The sequence below is a fragment of the Molothrus aeneus genome, chromosome 4 (assembly GCF_037042795.1).
Source record: "Molothrus aeneus isolate 106 chromosome 4, BPBGC_Maene_1.0, whole genome shotgun sequence".
In the NCBI taxonomy this organism is placed as follows: domain Eukaryota; kingdom Metazoa; phylum Chordata; class Aves; order Passeriformes; family Icteridae; genus Molothrus; species Molothrus aeneus.
In genome coordinates, this window is record NC_089649.1 from 3,694,741 (window position 1) to 3,709,582 (window position 14,842).

Below are 14,842 nucleotides of genomic sequence, written 5' to 3' on the forward strand. Positions count from 1 at the left end.
GTTCGGTTGGGCTTATCTAGTTCGGTTGGGCTTATCTAGTTCGGTTCGGCTGAACGCGGTTCCGTCCCGTTCCGTTCAGTTCACCTCAGCTAAACTCGGATCGATTCGGCAAATCCCGGCCAGAGTCGGCCTTTCGGGTACGCTCGGCTGTTATCGGCCACACTCGGCTGTTATCGGCCACACTCGGCTGTCGGCGGCTCCACTCGGCCACACTCGGCTCTTCGGCCGTACCTGACTCTGCTCCGCGGTGCAGTGGCGGTCGGTGGCGGGGCCCCGCTCCCTGGCCTGAGCCCCGTGAGGGGACAGAGCGCTGGGACAGCCGCCTCAGCCCGGGTCACCCTGTCCCTGCCCGGCCCCGCGTCCCCCGGAGCGCGCCCTGCAGCGCAGAACGCGGCCTTTGGGCCAGGAGCGGGGACAATGCCCTTGGCTCGGCAGCAGCGCCGGGAGGCAGCGGGCGGTGCCCTCAGGTGAGCGGCCGGAGGGGAGGGAGCTGGGCCGGGGGCACCGGGGCCGGGGCACCCACAGGGGGCCGGGGCTGCTTCGGGCGCTGCTGCGTGGGACCCGCTGTGGGTGGGACGGGTCTGTCCCGGGCCTTGCGGCTCTCTGGGATCGTGTTCCGTGGAATAAAGCTGGGGCTCGTCCCAGCTGCGGGGACAGCGCTTTATTGTGTGAGAAACAAAGTTCACTCTTTAGAATTTTTACACGTTTGTTAAGGGATAAAAGGCAGCGCTGGGGTGCTTGGCTGTTTGCCAGGAGCACCCGGTTACCTTAAACCGTGTTCTCTATTTTGTGTTACATTGCAGTGGTGTGAGCATATTCATTATAGTTTATACATATTCAAACAGTCCTTTGAGTTTAGATGTTCTTTTGCTTGGCTTTAACCTTCGTGCCATCTTGTGGATTAAACCAATATACTTTATTTCTTCCTGTGGTGCCATCCTGTTTTATTTTCACTCCTTCGTTATTTGATAACGAGGGTCAATACATTTTTTCTTTTTTTCAGTGCTCTGGTTTCTGTTTCTGTTATCTTGTGTTTCAGATAAGATTGTCCCCAAATATGGGAAATCACCTAATTATCTGACACCATTTTCTGAGTTACTTGCATGTAAAAGCATTTTAACATTTCACAGTCTCTATTATGCTGCAGTCTAAAATAGTATCTATTACACTGCTATTTATAAAAGCTATGCAGTGCATACACGAACTGACAGATTATACTTTATCAAGAGCAGTAGTTACAGATTTTACCCTCTCAGGATTTTTGTGGTCAATAATACCGTGCCAGAGCTAATAGATAAATGGCAAAGGCAATAACTGCATTTGTTATTTATATTTCTGGGGTGGGCTGAGCTCTGTTTTCCGGGAAGCAGTGGGATGGGTGTCCCTGTGCCCACCCCCCTGGGTCCCAGAGAGAAGCTGCTCCTGTGGCTGCAGCTGAGGGGCAGTGGGAAACCTGAACAGTCCTGATGGAAACCAATGCAAAACCAGGTTTTGTTGGGTTTTGGACTTGCCATTTTCCCCTGATCCGTGTGTTTTGCCTTAGGAAACAGGAACTGGGCACCAAGACATTTTGTTAGCCTAGAAGGGACGAGTTTGTTTGTATTTATTTCCTGAGCCACCTGGAACGATTTGGGTCTCAGTTGGCACCTGAGAGCCTCCTTCTGTGTCCTGGGTGGGGTGGTGGCTATCAAAGGGGTAAAAGTTGGAGCAGGAGGGTGGGTGGAGAGGAGAGCAGTGGCTCTTTGGGGATTTGCATCTGGAAAGGGCCCTCAGTTTCCTGATGGGAGCCCTGGAAACAGAGCTGAGAGTCCCTGAGCAATGAGGATGGTGCAGCTGGAGTGCTGAGAGTGCAGAGGCTGCAGTGGGTGTTGTCTGCTCGGTCTCCCGATGTCCCATCTCTGATGCTGGGCTGGCACCCAGGCACCTCCCAGGTCTGGACACCCTCAGGGCAGGGGTGGTTTTGAAATGTTTTAAATGCTGCAGCAGCTCCCTCAGCTTGGATGAGTGTGAGGATATCCAGCGCTTCCTTAGGGCTTGGAGCATGGCAAGGGTGCAGGGCTCATGGTCAGTCTTGTTTAAACCCTTGCAATAGCAAAATATTTTAAAACAGAGACTTTGAGGAAATAACATCGGTGAGTCTGTTGCAAGGATAGGTACAAGCTGTCTTTATTAAAGATCCACACTGCTGGATGTTGTGTCAGAGCACTCTGGGGACAGAAGGTGTCCCCAAAGCTTCATTAACCCCTTGTTTTCTGCTGGTAGGGCAGGGTGTGAGCCCAGCCTCGGGGGCTGTGTGGCTCATCCTGCCTGGAGCAGGGACACCCCGTGAGGCTGAGCCACAGAGGTTCAGTTGTTGGAGCAGGTGGGGATCTCTTTGTGCCTGGGAATTGTTGTTGCTGCGTTCCTGTCCCAGCTGCAGGGTTCCCTCAGAGCCTGTGCCCTGCAGCAGCACTGGGAGCTCCTGTGCTGGGCAGGGAGCAGCTCTGGCCTGGGGCTTTCAGTCCCATCAGCGTCCATTGAAATCCAGCGTTTGTTTTACTTCCATCGGCCTCTCTGCTGTGCCACCCTCGGTGCCAGGGGACAGAGCTGTGGGGAGGCTCCATCCCATCTGTACCAAGTGCTGCCAGCGCTTCCAGCAGCACTGCTGGGGCATCAAGGGCTGCCTTTGGAGCCTGGCTTTCACAGAGGGTTACACACTCTGCCCTTCAGCATCCAGCTGCATCCTACAGCTGCATAGTTCAGCTCGCAGGGAGCAGAGTCAGCTCTTGGGCCCAAACCAGGTTTTGTCCCACAGAGAGCGACTGAGCTTCCTGAGGTAGCACACAGATGTGCACTGGCCTTTGGGGCTAATAGTGAGTGCTGCCAGGTGATTGTGATAAGGTTGAACTGAAGCTTTCTTAGAAAAGCCACCAGCTGTAAGGAGAATCTATGGAAAACAGGTGGTTGGTGCACTAGCTGGTAGTAGGTCCTGGGTTTTTCTTCTTCTTCTCTTTAACCTGTTCTTAAGAGGACCCCAAAACTGCAAAATCGAAAGGAAGGGGGATGTGCGGGTGAAAGTTGCTTTTCATTTTTTGAAGTGTTGCTGTGGATTTTGGTGTGTCAAGTGGCACTACCAAAACAGCATTGGAATAACCAAACTTCAGGACTCTGCACTTAATTCCTTGAATGTGTTTGTGTGGGTGCAGGAAATGCCAAATCCCAAGGCAATTCCATGTCTGTAACTTCAAGTGCAACATCTTTAAAACCAAGTGCTCAGTGTTGGCTTTCCATGTGGATGCAAATGGTCAAAGGCCTCTCTTGTGTTCCAAAAGCAAAAACCCTTTCTCTGTGAGGTTTTGGAGGGGATTCTCTTTGGGATTTCTTGTGATGCAGCATCCTGGGTGTCCCTTCCTTTGTGCAAAGTCCAATGATAAAGGATGGAATGGCTGACACGTGGGATCTGGGATAAAAATGGTTCTGTTAAAATTAGGCAAAGAATGCAATAAGAAAAATGAGCATCCTTTTATTGTCTGAAATAGTCAGGAATAAAAGTGCTGGAAAAGGACACGTTTATGTTTGAATTGGTGTCACCTCTCATGGATAAAACCCCATAGTGAGCAATCAGAGCAGAAGTATGAGAGCTAGGATCCTTTGACTTCCACAGTGGATTTAATTTTCTTTTTCTCCTCTCTTTCAGGGCAGGAAAAATCATCAAACTCCTCCCATCTCTGCCAAAAGCTTTGGTGTTTAAGCAGCCAAGGCAAGAGGCCTCAGCACCAGGGGTCTGCACTGGAGGGCTCTGCTCCTGCCCATGCTGTGGGGTGAGTCAGAGGGACACAGGGCTCCTCTTTTCCTCTCTGCTGGGATTAACTGCCATGGGAATGCCATTGCTGACAGCCCAGCCCCAGCTGTGTCTGCTGGAGAAGGGCAGAGGTGAAGAGACAAATGCCAGAGTTCCCTGGGGATGCTGGAGTTGCGGTGTTGGCTGTGCCCTGAGGGGCAGGTTGGGCATTATCTGTGCACCCAAGGACTGCTCTGGGGGTTCGGGAGCTCTCAGTGCATTCCCAGCTCTGCCAGGGCTGGCAGCCGGTGCAGGGCTGGGTGACAGCCTCTGCTCGGGCCGGGGGCAGGCACTGGCCCTGGCACAGATGCAGGGGCAGGGCTGGGAGGATTTGGGAGCAATGGGAGGAGAATGAGGGATGGTGCTGGGCACAGGGGTCAGCCTGTGCTCGTGTCAGCACAGCCCTGCAGGGCCCTGGCATCTGGGAACAGCTCCAGCTCTCCTGGTGCCCAGGGATGGGCTCTGAGGGACTGGGTTTACTTGTGGCTTTCCAGGTCAGCAGGAACAAGGGGAATGTGGTGCCAGAGCTGTGGCCCATCCCATCAGGCTGTATTTCCCTCTGGGAAAGCAGAACAGTCTCTGGGCTGAGGTGACTTTCCTGCAAGTGCTTAGAATCCAGGGAAATGGGAGTTCAGGAATTGCATCTGCTGCTGGGAACAATGCCTTAGGCTTGCTTAGTTTGTGTCCGTGAGAAGTGGGCTTTGGGCTGGAGAGGTGCTGTTGGCAACAAAAGATGGAGTCAGTCCTCTCCAGGGATGTGCAGTGAAGGACTGAGTGGGAGGGAAGGGGAGTATTTAGAAATGATATCAGCATTTCTCCCAAAATTGGGGTGCAGCAGTGGTGGGGGTGGTTGGGTTTGCTCTGGGCCTTGTTATTCCTTGTGCAATTTTTCAATTCCGTTGCATGATTTACTGTCCAGTGTCTTTCTAACAAAAACTTAACAGAAATTTAGGTTTAGGATTAGAACTTAGGTCCATTCACTGCAAAATCTTGCCAAGGCTGGAGGACTGGGATGATGGCTGCTCTCAGCAAAGGTCACTTATTAATGCTGTGTCAGATTTCCCTCAGTGCTGGGCAGGAAAGGTGAGGGTTTGGATCAGGAATTCTGCAAACAAGGCCTGGGTGATTGTTGATTTGTTTTGTTTTTCAGTGAGCCAGGGCTGGCACAGGGAATCGTGCAGGTACTGGTCTGGCACCGGAGCTGCTGCCCTTTGGAGCCATTTTAAGGGTATGATCATAGAACATTTTGGGGGCTGTTTTCAGAACTCTGGGTTTCAGAACTCCTGTCCCCAGCCCGTTGCTAACCCTGAGACATCTGCTCTGGTTTCAGGCTGTCCTTGCTGGAGCAGCCTGGTCCCTGCCATCCCCAAGCCCTGAGACACAGAGGGAGCCCTGTCCCAAGTGGCCTTTGGCACCTTGTCAGGAATGTGGCAGCAGCCCCGGGAGCAGGCTGGAGGTGAGAACTGGGTGCTTGAAACTGAGGAGTGCTTATCTGGGGCTGGGGGGAAGGGGGAGGAGTTTCCATCCCCTCTGGAGCTTTCCTGCTGGGATGGGGCAGCACAGGGAGCAGAATTAATTGTGCACCTCCCACGGGCATTGCTGGCCTTGGTGTCTTGTGTTGTGCCATCAGACCGTGGCACTTTGCTGCTGTCACTGCCACTGCCATCCCACCTGTGGGCTGTGCCCTCCTGCCAGCCCCACACAGGAGCTCCAGGGGTGCCTCTGTGCTCTGTTGGGAGTGTTTGCTGGGAATGTGCCTCAACCCTGGGAGTGTCCCTTTGTCCCTGGGCTGCCAGACAGAGCTTTGGGCTGCTCAGGCTCAGGGTTGGATTGCCAAAGGCCCTGAGAGGGAGCAGCACAGGGAGGGTGCTCAGAGAGGGGCTGGCAGAGCCCAGCTGGCAGGCTGGGCTGGGTGCTGCAGGTGGGTGTGTGTGCACTGCAGGGAGCGAATGTCCCCTTCCCTAACCAGCCCTGCAGATCCCAAGGGCTCCTAGAGCAGGATTTTATTCCTTACTTCCCTTTGTGGAAATTCATTCTTCAAATTGCCATGAGCAATTCTTGGATTTCTCTAGGAGAAAACCTCCCAGCAGAGACAGATTGCAATGGAGGCCAGAGTTGTGTTTGGAGCAGGGAGTGCTGAGAGCTGCGTCTGCCTGTGCTGCCACAGCCTGACCACAGCCACATGGAACAGCCTGGGCAAAGGGACTGGGGGAATTGCTGATGCCCCAGTGAGAACACAAACTCACAGCCATTCAGCCTGACAGTCCCCTCCACCCAGAGCTCAGCACACATCCTCAGAGGTAAGTCCAGCAGCTGAAGGAGAAAAAAACACAGAAGAAAAAGGTGATTTATTTTGCTTTAAAGTTATTTCGAGTTGTTATTAAAGCCCAACCAACATTTGCTCTTGATTTTGGTTGGGTGAATAACGAGCAGTGGGCATAAATGATGCCATTCATTTAGCTGAAAACCTGGTGTAATCTAGAGGGGATACAAGAACTGTTTGTGCAGGAAAATGTGAGGGGATGTCAGGGGGAGCAAGGTGGAATTTTTGAGGGAATAGCTCCTTATCACCACAGCCGCAGCATGCCTGGAGCCCTGGCGGGACCCAGCCCTGTATTGGCTGCAGCCAGAACGGCTCTTCCCGACCACGGCGATGCCGGTCCCAGTCCCGATCCCAGCCCCAGTCCCACCTCTATCCTCCGGCCCCAGCACCCACCCATACCTTGCCTGCCAAGGAAGAAGCGGCCTGGCTCCCCCAGCAAATAGGGGCAGGATCAGGACCCGAATCCCGAGGCCTAAATCCCAATCCCGGCCCCACCTGAGCACCTTGGACCCCGCTCAGTACCAGCAGTAACCTCCAATCAGGATCTCTGCACAGCACTCAGACCGCCGCTCCCACCGCATCCCGAGATGAGCACCCCCCACAGAAAGCAGGACAGGACTGGATCTGCCGGGATTTATGGGCGGGCGGGGGGGAGGCGGGGGCCCCGGGGGCGGGGCCGTCACAGGTGCGAGGGAACCCAGTGCGGCTGCGCGGGGAGGGCCTTAGGGGATTTAAGGCGCGGAGAGGGGCTGGTGGAACCATGTGCTCCTCGGCGTTTGGTGAGGCAGGTTGCTACTGGCCGGGGCCTATATCTCTTTTTCTCTACGTTTCTTTACTTTTTCTGTTGTATTTCTTGTTCTGTATACTTCTCCTTTCAACCCTCCTTTCCACCCCACCCCCTAAACCCTCCCCCCTAGGCCTCACCTTTCTCCCCCCCCCCCCCCCCAACCTACAGCCGCCCCCAACCCCCCTGCCCCCCCCCGACTTCATTCCTCTACCCCACCTTATTTCTCCGTCCTCTTCCTTCCCTCCCCAACCGAGCTCCCCCCTGCCCCTTCTCCCTCCTCCCCGCCCTCCCCCCCCCCCGAGTCGCGCCCCATCTGCCCTCAATCCTGCTCCTTCCTCCACCCCAGCTTACCCCCAGCCTCATCCCCTGCTACCCTGCACGCCCCGATCTCCCCCCACCTACTCCTCCACTCCCCTATTCTCGTTCTCTCTTCCCCGCTCCCCTCCTTTCCTCGCAGCCGCGGGGCTCGGGGTGCCGGGCAATAATAAAGCCCTGAGGGCTGGAGCTCGGCGCCCCTGCCCTCGCTGGGGTCCCCACACGGGGCCGGACCCGCTCTGCGGGTGCCCCCATTTGCAGTCCAACACGCCGCCCCACGCCGCCGGGGCTCCGGCTTTCCCAACATCACACTGGGGGGGTCCTGGGGAGAGGGGTCCGAGTTACAGGGGCCGCCTCATTAGGAGGGGGTCCCGGGGGGGAGGGGGTCTCCCCGGAGGAGGAAATCGGGGAGGGGGCGGGGCCTGACGGGTTACTCCCCTTCCAGGCCCCGCCCACTCCCCGGGACGCCTCCGGCCGGGGGGAGGGGCGGGGGCAGGGGAGAGTCGTGTGGTTGGCTTTTTTAATTTGTGTTCACCCTACAGAGTGACGTGCCCCTCTTTGCTTCCCCGCCCACCCCTCCCTCCTCGGGTCCCGGTCCGGAGGCGGGGGGGCCTGGAGGGCCCCATCCGGAGGAGGGGGTCCAGCCTAATCTACCCACACCCCCCCCCCACCCCAGGACCCCCCCAGTGTGATGTTGGGAAAGCCGGAGCCCCGGCGGTGTCGGGCGGTGTGTTGGACTGCAATGGGGGCACCCGCAGAGCGGGTCCGGCCCCGTGTGGGGACCCCAGCGAGGGCAGGGGCGCCGGGCTCCGGCACTCAGGGCTTTATTATTGCCCGGCACCCCGAGCCCCGCGGCTGCGAGGAAAGGAGGAGAGGGGAGGACGGGGAGACAGGAGAGATGGGGGTGGTGAGGACGGGGAGGGAGAGGGGTCGGAGTGAGGAGGGAAGCGGGAGAGGAAGGGAAAGGCCGAGGGGAGAGAAGAGGGACGGTGGAGAGAGGAGGAATAGAAGGGAGTAGCGGGGAAGGGACCGGACGGGAAGGAGTGGGGGGGGAGGGGGGTCGGGTTTAGGAGGAGAGGAAAGGAGCGTTTCAGGGCGAGAGGGAAGGGGGAGATAGAAAGGGAATACACGAAGAAGGAAGGAGGGGTAGAGAGAGAGACAGAAGGAAAGGCCGAAGCCTCCGCGCCTTACCTGCGGAGTCCCCACGGGGAGCTCCCGTCCGCACCGTGCACTGAGTGAGCAAATGGTGACTGAAGCGATTTCCGGGGTCTAAATCACTTCGGCCCCGCCCCGCGCAGCCGCCCTCGGGCCCCGCGCACCTGAGCTGGCCCCGCCCCTTGTGCCGCCCGGTCCCGCCCCTGGCACCGCCCCCGTTCTGTCGGGCCCCGCCCACCCGTGCCCGGCCGGCAAATGTGTGAGAGGCGGGGGCATCGCTCGAGGCCCCGCCCCCCGCACCGCTGTTCCCCGCCACGCGGGGGCGCCGCGCTCGTACTGCTCTCCGTGTCCGCCAGAGGGCGCCCTGCGGGGTCCCGGCTCCACACGGCGGCTCCGCACCGGGGAACGGCCGCGATCCCGCACCCGGCAGCGCCCTGGGCCCAAAACCGATTCCGGGCCCGGTGCCGCTTCGATCCGCCCGACGGGGGAGAGGGGGCACCGCCCGGCACACCCCAGCGGCGCTCTGGCCCCGGCCACGGTGGCGGTGGCACCGTCGCAGCGCCCCGTGCCCGCTCTCCGTGGCCCCGCCCCCCTGTTCCCCCTAGTCCCGGGGCCATCGCTCGGGAGCCTCGCTCGGCGCTGTGCGAGCCCCGTCCGACGGCTGCTCCCACCGGGGACCGCTCGGAGCCCGGGGCGCTGCTGCAGGGCCGTGACCGTGGCCCGGGGTGCGGGGGCCGAGCGCTGCCTGGGTCTGCCGGGCGGTGCCGCCTCTCTCCCGTCGGCATCGGGACCGGGATCGGTATGGGGTGGGAGGAGCCGCTCCGGGCGGGACTTGGGGCCGAGTCTGACACCGCCGCTCTCGCCCCGGAGGAGCGGCGGGGAACCGGGCGGGACAGCGGCGGCCGTTCCCCGGTGCAGACGCAGAACCGCGGCCAGGACCGGGCCCGGCGCGGGGGCTCCGACCGGCACCGTGTGCTCGGGGAGCGGCCCGGCCTGTGGGCTCTGTTCCCGGACCCCAAAATGCAGGACTTGGCCTCTGTGCTCAAGGCCTGGACGAGCCTCGTTCTGCACTCCCGAAACAGAGGGCTCAAGTCCCTGCTTCACAGCCTGGCCAGGTGGGACTGGGTCCAAGTGCCAGCAGTGGAGGACTTTGTCCCTGAGCCCTCCTCACCTTCACCACCACAAAAAAAAAAAACCAAACCAAAACAAAAAAACCCACCCACAGGACTTAAGACTCTGATTCTGAGACCAGAAAAATGCCCAATTTATTAGTCTCAGTTCACAGAGTCGTGGAATTGACTGTGGACATCCCTACAGATGGTGACAGGGAATGGGCCTCTCACACATTTGATTCTGTTGTGAGAACTGCTTCAGGCTAGCAAAAAAACCACACGTGGCATAAGAAGGTAGGAGGCCTGCCCTGAAAGGATGCCATAAAATGCAGCCTATCTGCAATACCGTGTTATCCCAGCAATGTGATATCCTATTATCCCCACCCGGGTTTGTTGTGCCGCCTCCGGCTCACTGAGCGATGCCGCTTGTGGCTCCAGGCGCTCCCGCGGCGCAGGGAACACCCACGGATCCGCTCGGCTCGGGGAAACCGAAGGGGTGCCCGGTGCCCAGGCCGGAGCGGGCAGCAGCAGGTGACAATCTGGGTGCTCCTCCCCGGATCCTGAGCTCAGGCTGAGGGAGCTCCCACCTGCCGCTGCCGGGAAGGAGCAGCTCCCCAAGGATGGCCGTGCTCCCGTGCAATGGCAGCTGCCCTGCCTCTCTCAGGGACAGCGTGAGCGTTGGAAGAGGAACCGGAGCCCCAGCGGCCGGGGCTCGGCAGCAGCCGGCACTGAGCAGGAGCAGAGGGACGTGCCCGAGCCCGGGACTCGCATCCCGCACGGGGACTCGGGAACGCGGGGACTCGGGAACGCGGGGTCTCTGTTCGAGCTCCGCCAGGAGGAGGAGGCGGATGGGGATGGGAGTGCCCGGGAGGAGCCCGGCACTGCCAGCCGACAGGGCTGGTGCTGAGGGGAGAACTCGCTCTGTGTTCCTTGAGCGGGATTTAGGGATGGCCAGAAGCTTTAATATTAATTTTACAGACTATCGCACACCGACCGATACCAACGTGCATTATGCAAAACCGCCACAATGTCTGTAGGCTTCAAACAAAGATAAACAATGCTGTTCTCCTTTCCTTCTTTATGCAAGTACACGTAGCTAAGATTAATAACACCTGATACCATTTTCTTTTTAAAACTCTGGCCAATACCATGCCACTGACTAGGTTTCAAAAGCAGAAAGATGACAGCCATAAATTAAACCTGGTGCCAGATCTTTGCATATTTAGCTTTCCATTACAGAAATCCCTGGATGGATCCACGTGCTCCTCTGCTCCTATGATCTGAGGTTTTGTCTCACTCTCATCTCATTAGGATGCCCTAAATCCAACCTGTTCTGCTTCTCAGACCAAAGCCTGCTGCCATCTCTGCTCGTGACATTTGCATGGCACACATTGTTACCATACTGATAATGGCAAAACAAATTGCTTCTCCTTCTTTCTGCAATAAACAATAAATAAAAGTTCAGCTTCTGGGGAGCTGCAGCTGTGAAACTCATGAGCAGCTCTCAACATGATCTAAACGTGGAGCTGCTCTTTTTCAAGTCTTCCCCTTTAGAAAATCCACATTGTTGTAAAATGCCACCAAAGCAGGAATTGCTGCTGAAGCTCTCTTAGCGCACAAGGGAAGAGCCATTCATGGGGCTAAAAGTGCCTCATTCCCACTTTTCATTGCTCTTGGATCAACCTATGTGTTAATTTCCAGCTTCCTGATAAGTCTTGATCTTTTGTAGTGCAATCAAAGCAAACCAGAGGTGAGCAAAACCCCACCTGTTGGTATGATCCTTCCAACTGCTTTTATTTATGTTGTTCCAGCTGTATTTATTTCATTAATAAAAGGCAAATTAAAGAGTCTTTTTATCTCCACGGTTTATGTTGTCATTTGCTTGCTTGGACTTTTGCTTTCTGCCCTTTGCCAGTCTTGGCACGTTCACCTTTCAGGATTCCCATCCTCCCTTGGCAGCTGCTGCTTTCACCTGAGCTCTTTGCCTTTAGCTCGCGTCCCTTTCCATGGGCCACGCCTCCCAACTGCTCCAGCCCGGGAATTCCCGCCTGTGAACAAGCAGGGATTCCCTCCCCTGGCCCAGGGAAGCCTCCACCCCTGCACACATTGCCAAGGGTCAGGGGCTGCTCCAAACCTTTGGTGTCCCAGAGCTCCCGGATCACTCCCAGGGCAGAGCTGGGAGCCTGTCCTAAGGACCAGGACTGACACACGCGGTGACTGCAAAGTCCCCCATGGATATTGGATCCAGCTGTCAGGAGCAGGTGCAGCCAAGGCAGCCCATTTCCTTCCCACTGAGAGATCTCCAGCACTTCAGCCTGGTAAGGCTGGCACACAAATCCCTGCTCTGGGGCACAGCAGTGACTGCAGCGCATCCAGGAGAAGGCAAATGCAATGATCGTGGCTCAGTTCTGAGGCTGTGATCGAGATTCATTCTCAGTAATTTCAAACAATGATTTCACCCCACTGCTTAGTTCTTTCTACAGCTGGGACTCCAATAAGAGGAGAAAGGAGGCAGTTTACTGGAGCCCCTTTCCTGCCAAACATTGAAGTTCATTCAGGTCCTGAGAGAAAGCACAGCCAGGGAGAGCTGCCCCCGCTCTGCTGGGATTGCACCCTGCACTCACGAGGGACAGGTGTCTCTGTGAAAATTGGTCTCAGTATTTTTATGCCTCATAGTTCCCACTGAAATGATTTTGACCAGAACCGAGACTGCTGAGCATCACTGAGCAGCAAAGGAGACATTCAGCAATCCCCATGACCTGGCAGAGATTATTGCTGGTGATGGCCTGAGCCCTGGGCTGAGAGTTACAGTGGTAGCAGCAGTAACAGCCACCCCGGGATTCCCCAGAAATAGGAGAAACTGTCCCTTCCCTTTGTGGGGAGAATGTCTATTGTGCATCTCCCAGTTACAGCCTCAGCACTCACTTGGCTTCTACAGACATTAATTCCTTCTACCTTCCTCACAAGGCATCTCCACTAGTTCCATCGTCTGCCAGCTGGGCAATGCTCCCCTCCTTATTTCAAAGGTGAGAGCAAGGAACTTTGCAATTGCCCCTCACTGAGCTCCTCTCACATCATCTCCCACTCCTTTCATTTCCTTACCAGCAAGGAGAAACATTAAAGGGGGAAAAAAGTGTGTTGTGGTCTATGCAAGGCCAGAAAGTGGCCTGAAGAGACAGATTTTGGATTAACTCTGGCTGTATAAAACCAAAGTCAATCAGGATTTCCTCAAAAAGAAAAAAAGAAAGGAGGGGATTATTAAAGCTATTTATAGAGTCAGATTAAGGTCCGTTCCTCAAGGTTTTGGCTTTTGGCACTTCTGTAAGCAACACGACAGACTTTGGGCAACTGTGACAGACTGCACAGAGGACTCAGAGGAGGAATTCACTCCCCCATCCAAATCAACTGAATTGACTTGGATAAGGACAGGAATTCCCTCTGGAGTGTCAGTGCTGCCCAGGTACTGGCAGGGTTACTTGCACTGCCACCCCTGGCACCTCTGGTGCTCAGTGGGCACGGCTGAGGGGCTGCTGGGCCTCTCTGAGCTCGCTCCTTTGAAGGGAAACTTTGTGGCATTGCTGAGAAGATGCCCTTCCCTATTTCCCATGTCTCTCTGTCCCAGAGAATGCCCTGCTGCTCCCAGGGCCCCTCCTTGCCTATTGCCGTGAGCCAGCAGAGGCTTCACTCCCCCTGCAGTTCCCGTGCCCTGCTGGGATCTCACATCCCAGGGCTGGGCGGGGAGTGGCAGGGGGGAATGACCTGCTCGGGTGTCCCTGCAGCTCCAGCACAGCTCTGCTGCCAGGGGAGAGGAGCCCGGTCCCAGGTGGCTCTGACGCTGCTGGCATTCATTGTCACAGGACTGTGTGGGTGTCACCTCACCAGCAGAGGGACTCCATGGACCCCATCCAGCACTTTCAGAGCCTCTGCCTGAGGGCTTTTGGCACCGGGGGCACGGCTCTGACCGAGCTCCTCCTGAACGCTCTGGTACAGGAAGGAATTCCAATGAATGCCTGGTTTGCTGGAGCATTACCGATCAAGTGGCCCAGTTAGGTTTTTCTGTGTACCAGTTTTAGACTGAACCTTTGCAGAGTCAGATTCATATTTTGTACAGGGTGATGTGTCACATCACTCCTGAGCTGGGCTCGGCTTTGAACAGCCTCAAGTGCACGGCGCTGCCGAGACCCAAGGCAATCATTTCTTTGGGGGCAGCCCAAAGCCCATTTAGAATTTCACCATCGGACCCAGTGACCATAAGGAGTTTTCCCAACCTAAATGATTCTATGATTCCACATTCCCAAACTCAGAGGAATCCAGACAAACAGATATCATGTAGAGAAAGTACCTTTCAGGGGTGTTTATGTAAATTACAATTATTTTTCCCCCAACAGACGGACTATTTTCTGCTCAGTATAAAAGGCAAAAGCTGTAATTTACCTGACATCTTCTACCATCCTAAACCAGAGCAGTAAGATACAGCCACAAGAAGCATGGAAAACCAGCCAGCCTCACCACTGCCTCTGCCCAATCCAGGGACAAGTCCAGAACTGGCTCCTAAGAGAGATCTGGAGAGTTTAAGGCTAAAATCACCTGACTGTGAGGACTGGCCTGCTCTCTCCCAGGCTACAGCTCCCTTTTTATTGGGAATTTACTGGGCCATGGCAGAAAATTCTGTTTAGCAAGTATTGACTTCTTTTTCTCCCCTGCCCATGAATGCCTGATTGATTTGTTTTTTGCATTCCTGAGAGCTTCCTGCATCAGCAGCACTCTGTGGTGCCACCTTCAGTGGGTTAAGGGCCTCTCATTTTTCAAACTGTCACATGATAACTTCAGCTGTTGACCCAAGCCCTTGAACTGAGGGGAACAGGGAACCATTGCTCCTGGAAATGCTCCTCATCACGAGTTGTGGGCCATTTGTTCTTCCTGTTCCTTATCCCAATCAACCTTGTTTCCAATCTTTGTATCCATGCTAATTTTACTATGCCAAACACTCCAGCCAAACCTGCAGTGGTGCTACTGTGGACATACATGGAATAAACCGAGTTGGTTCAGGGCTTTTTCAAAATATTTTAAAATTCCTTTGTCTATTTTTCAGCTCCAGAAACACAGATTAGAACAACACAAAGTACCTTTTTTGGAGCTCTTTTGTCAGTGAGGTCCTGCAAAACCTGTTCTGTCTGGAGGGCACCTGTGCAGATTTAGTTATGCAGTCAGGTTCACTGACAGAGCAATCCTAAGTGACTGGGAAAACTTGGCACCTGCCTCGATCCCCCAGTGTTTCTCAGCTATGACATCGATCAGTTCTGGTCTGCTTCAGCAAAGCTCAGGCTGAG

The 14,842-nt window shown here is 55.8% G+C and overlaps 1 long non-coding RNA gene across 1 annotated transcript; it reads left to right on the plus strand.

Moving 5' to 3' along the window:
- The first annotated feature begins 208 nt into the window (after positions 1–208).
- LOC136556295 (uncharacterized) lies at positions 209–11,374 on the plus strand. The gene is made up of 6 exons (XR_010783621.1): positions 209–467; positions 3,677–3,800; positions 4,971–5,048; positions 5,151–5,276; positions 5,893–6,120; positions 10,752–11,374. It is a non-coding gene; the product is annotated as an uncharacterized lncRNA (long non-coding RNA).
- The last annotated feature ends 3,468 nt before the right edge of the window (positions 11,375–14,842 follow it).